This window comes from Cynara cardunculus (genome assembly GCF_001531365.2).
Source record: "Cynara cardunculus var. scolymus isolate 2C chromosome LG 9, CcrdV1, whole genome shotgun sequence".
NCBI lineage: Eukaryota > Viridiplantae > Streptophyta > Magnoliopsida > Asterales > Asteraceae > Cynara > Cynara cardunculus.
This window is the reverse complement of record NC_037536.1, coordinates 11,207,255-11,212,860: the sequence shown is the minus strand read 5'-3', so window position 1 is coordinate 11,212,860 and position 5,606 is coordinate 11,207,255.

Sequence of the window (5,606 nt, the reverse complement as noted above, 5' to 3'; positions counted from 1 at the left end):
TGTCAAATTTTTATGATATCGTCAAACATATATTTTATTCAAAAATAAAAACATCATCGCTTTCTCAAAATCACATAAAGCCATATTATAACATCAACTGATATAAAAAATAAAATGAAATATTAAAAACACGATGTATCTCGCTGCATTGCGCGAGTACGCTTCTAGTATTTTCTAATTCAATGAGGCTATTTTGAGCGTGCTACAAATCTGTTATTCGAACTCAAAATACATTTCATCGAATAAAAAAAAACACAGATTCTGGATTGTATCAGAATCGTATAAACCCTAGGAGACGATCGACTTGGTTGAAATATTCAGAAGCGATTCAATGGATGCGAACGGAGGAGGTATTCGGTTATTTTCTTCTTGATTTCACTATGAAGCACATTGCTTATGATTTCTATAATGTAATATGAAACAGGTAGAAAGAGTGACATGATGAAGGCGCAGAGAGCATTCACCTTCTCCAACAAAGCCAACGAGACAATAGATGTTGACAATGAGGATGAAGATGAACTTGATCGAAGTGGAATCGAAACAACAGGTATCAGAATATTATTTCCCTAGCAAGATATGAAATTATTTTGATCAATGTTAAATTTTCTTGGTTGTATTGTTGTGTTTTCGACACTGTGGGAACACAATATTTTATATTTATCGTCAATAATTTGTAGGGTTTGCTTGAAGATGTTGTGTTACATTGTGATAAAAAGAAACTATGGTTCCATGTGATGCCCAAAATAGTTATTAACAAAAATTCAAACAAATTGAACATTGGGGTATCCATCACTTACTTGATCAAATACCTTTTGAAATAATAGGTCGTTATTTGATTTTAAAGATCTGGGTTGCATTTACTGAAACTGTTAAATATGAGTTGCATTGTTTTACATATATATATATATAGATATATATATATATATATGCATACACAAACATACAATTCTATACTTTAGTCATAGTGTCATAAGCACATTTCCATTCACTTTACTCCAATATAGAAACTTGGGAATTAACTTTGAAAACTGTCAATGCTTGATTTTCCTTTATCTTTCTTGCATTGTAGATTCAACATTACTACTAGTTTACCTGTTTGGTTCATTGTGGTTGAGTGTGGTACCAATTGAACATTGGGGTATCCATCACTTATTTTGAACATTGGTTCATTGTGGTTGAGTGTGGTACCAACAAGAGGTAACTAAATAGATGTATGAATAGTTACTGATAAGCACAAATATATATATTTTTATGTCAAAATTACCTTGCAATTAATGTCAATTAGATGCCTAAAATTTCCATTTTTATTTAAGATGATATTTAATTATATGAGGTCATTTAAGTTTGGAAAAGAAAGGGAAAAAATTTTGATTTTTATGTTTTGATCTCATGTTGTAGCAGCCAACAACAACAACAATGACAAGATAAAGCCCATAGCAGCAGCCCAAGACTGCTGCCCAAATCAGAATTCGCGAGAGAGAACGTGCAGCGAGATATGGGGAAGGGGGGCAGCACATCGTGGATCATGGGGGAGTACGAGGAGAAAATGGAGGCTGTCGATATAGAGGAGATCGAGAGTGACAGCAATCGGGGGCAGTCGGTCGAGAGGAAGCAGCCGAGAAGCTGAGGCTGTAAATCGAAGAGGAAGCAGTGGTCGATTGAAAGAAAAGAGGGAAAAGAGGCTGTCCATTGAAGGCTGTAAGTCGATCAACAGCAGTAGAAAACAGAAGTCTCGAAAGAAGTCAATAGAAATCGATCGAGAGAGAGATAAAGGGCTGTTCGGTTGAAGGCAGAAAATCAGAATTCGAAGGACAGAACCTGTCTATCGAGGGCTGTCGATTGGAGCAGAAAAGAAAAAAATCGAGGCTGTCGATTGAGGCGAGAAGTAGCAGTAGCACGGCAGAAATCGAGAGGAGGATTAGAGGACTAATCGAGAGTTTCAAGAGGATTGATCAGGACTGAAATCGTGAAGAAACAGTAAGCCTATTTCGAGATATTGGGTAGCCATTTTGAAGACAAATTCCAGGTTTCTTCACTAATTCTTAAATTTCAATCATTTTGTAAATTCTTTTTAGTTCTAAGTATGAGTAGCTAATCTTTTAATTTCTAGTAATGGGTTTATAATCGACTTGAAATTTGGATGAGTTGAGACTCAATATTGTTTCACAATCGATTGAATGCATTTGTACAATCTTTGAATTTCAGTCCCATACATTTTAAGTTAGAATTTGTGAGTTGGATCCCTTGCTTTTTCTAATTTGAATTCGTTATGTTAGAGGAATTTTTTAATACGTAATTGTTCTTAGATTTCTTCGAGTAGCAAGCGATACTCAATTGATGCGTGTGTTAGTTGCAAGTGTCGTAAGGTTGTACAATCTAACCCAAATAATCGGCATCCAATTGTTGGTTAGGTTTGGTATTTGTTGATCTTAATGCGATTAGCAATTGAACTCTAAGTCCTTGACTAGACTAGATTAGCTAATTAGAGATTAGTTGTTAAAACGTTTTATACTAATCGTGCTTTTGTAACAAATGAGGCATTGATGCGTGTTTAATGTTCACGCCAAACTGAATTCTATCGAGAAAGTATTTATTTGAACGAGTCGATGATATATAATCCAAATGATTAGTTGATTGATGCTCATTGCTAGTCTCGTTCTTATTAGTGTTTAAAATTTCCAATTTATTTTGCATATTTAGGCTGTTTATAAATCATCCAACCCCCCTTTTTATATATTGTTAATGTTAATGAATTTGCACGCGTTTACGTCTTGGACTTATGGTTAACACCGAGTCCCTGAGGAGACGACCCTACTTATCGCTATTACAAGTGTGTTTTAGAGATAATAGGCTTATTTTCATAAATTTTATTATTTGCCGGACTCGACATCCGTCAGTTATATTGTTGATCAATGTTCTCTTCTAAAGATATGAAATTATTTTGAACAATGTTAAATGGTTTTGTTCCTAATGTTGTGTTTTCCATAGTGTGGGTAAACAATATTGGATATGATTTGTAGATTTGCTTTAAGGTTTTGTGTTACAATGTGGAAAAAATATTGTGGTTCTATGTGGTGTCCAAAACAGGATTTACCAAAAAAATAGATCAAATTGAACATAGGGCGTTTCCAGCCTTAGTGCTTGATCACCACAAATCAATTTACCACTACAGATTTGGGTTGCATTTATTGAAACTGTTAAATATGGGTTGCATTATTTTACATATATATGCATACACAAACATAAATTATTTTCAGGTTTTTTTCATTATTTTACCACATTAACCAGTTTTATATGTCATAAAAGGATGTATATAACATGTTTTAGCAAGTCTAAGAAGTTATTTAACATGTTTTGGAATGTACAAAACACTTATTTGTTTCAAAAAATTATCCAACAACTTAATCATTTCAAACACTAAAGTCCATTGGGTTTTTTAGACTCTTCCCATTTCTAAAAGGAAAATGGGGAGACTAGACTCTAGGCTTAACCGCTTAGGTTTATATCCGTTTAGATAGTTAATTTAAATATAATCTTTTATTTATTTAGTTTGAATTCAAATAATATTTATTTAAGTTTTAGTTTTTTAGAATTTTTTTAGATTTAAATTTTATCATCATTTTGTCTTATTTGAAATTTTTATCTTTTCACTTTTTCCCCAAAATCCTAGTCTTCAGATGAAACCTTCTACAAGTAGTGATGTTTATTTATTTATGTTCGTTTATGTTTGTTTAGTCCGTTCGTTTATGTTCGTTCGTTTAGCATGTTAACAAATGAACACAAACACACTTGATTTCTAAACGAATGAATGAACACGAACACAAAGATTTTTATTCGTTTACCGTTCATGTTAGTTCGTTTGTTCGGTTAAGTTAAACGAACAAATATGAACAAACATATGTTCGTGTTGGTTCGATTCGTTTACAACCCTAATTAGACCTAAACTTGGATGATTATAATATTTTGAGTTGTTCAATACATACCAACCACTAGTATTTGATTTTTTGAATTGGAATTAAAATATTATTATATTTTTAAATATTAGGTTCTAACCGTCCAACCCAAACCTCACCAATCTAAACCAGTATATAATGAATTAAACGGTCGTTTACCAAACACTTGTTCAGTAAATACATATCAATAAAATTCAACACTATCACTTATTTATGGAGTAAGATTTTAGTCAACAAAAACTGCATTTTATGCAACAATTTACCCGGTAAGCGCTAACCGTGGTAAAAATTGTCATCCTCACTTACCAAATAAGACTCTTTGTCCTTGTCTTGATCTTACTGGGTAAGATTCTTGGTTCTTGCCTTATTCATCCGGTAAAGTAATATGACTTGATAAACACTTATCTAGGTAAGTGTTTGGTAAACGACTCCGAAGTTTTAGATTATGCTTTTTCAAACTGAAATAGTTGAGTTGAGTTAAGTTATTCAAACTATGTTAAATTGGCCAACACTACTCACCTACAACCTTGATAGATTGATTGTTATTTAAAGATCTAATTATGAAAAAAGTTATAAAGTTACCATGTATCAGGCAAATTGATAAATTTTACCCCCGAAAATGAAAGTAGCGATGGCCAAACCGGTCCGGTTCGGGATCAAGACCGGTAAGGACCGGTTATATGACTGAAATCTAGGTCCGGTTATGGATTTGGGGTGTTTTGCGGGATCGGGACTGGTTATGGGCCTATGGCCTGGCCCGACCTGATTTTTAAAAAATGTAGCTATTTTATAACAAAAAATGTAGCCGTAATTTTTCAAAAAGAAAAAAACTAGCTGTTTTTTGGCCCTTTTTCGTATGTTTTACTTTCTAAACACTATATATAAGTGTCTTGTTTGAGGGATTTACATACCAAGTTCTCGATTCACAAAAACGCAAAAAAACGTTCAAAATTATCGGTTTCTCGCTATATTTTGTAAAACAATGTAATTTTAATTATAATAAAACGTATTTTTAAAGTGTATTTGAGTGACCTAATTACAAATTTTATAATGTATTAAAAATATATATCATTAAAAAAATAAAAAATAAAAATATTTTTTAATAACCAGGACCGGCGGCCCATAACCGGTTACAATAAAGCTTGACCGGGCTCCACTATTTGATCAGGACCAGGACCGGGACCGGTTACGCCAAGACCGGTTATGAGAAAACTTGGCACCGGTTGGGACCGGCCCGGCCCGACCCAGGACCGGTTTTTGGCCATCACTAAGACTAAAATTACTAGGAAAGATTTGAAGAGAAAATTACTACCTTTGGGCTCTTGGGTTGGGCCTATTATATTAAGATTAATCTTACATAATTTATCTGGGTTGGACCAAATCGTTTGGGCAAAACATTAGTTTTATTTAACAAGTTGGGTTAGAATTGAATATGACAATGTTGAATATATATTCTAAAAATATATAATAATTTTATTTGCTATCTTTTTAAAGAATATAATTAATATTTATGAAAGCAAAAATGAATGTTTTATTTATTATACTTTAAAATATAAATTGTTGTATTTACTAGAATGGAAAGGAAAAGGACCAACATCGATAGACGCTCGAAAACCATCGGCGGAGGGGGTCCCCCTTTTCACCAAGGAAGGG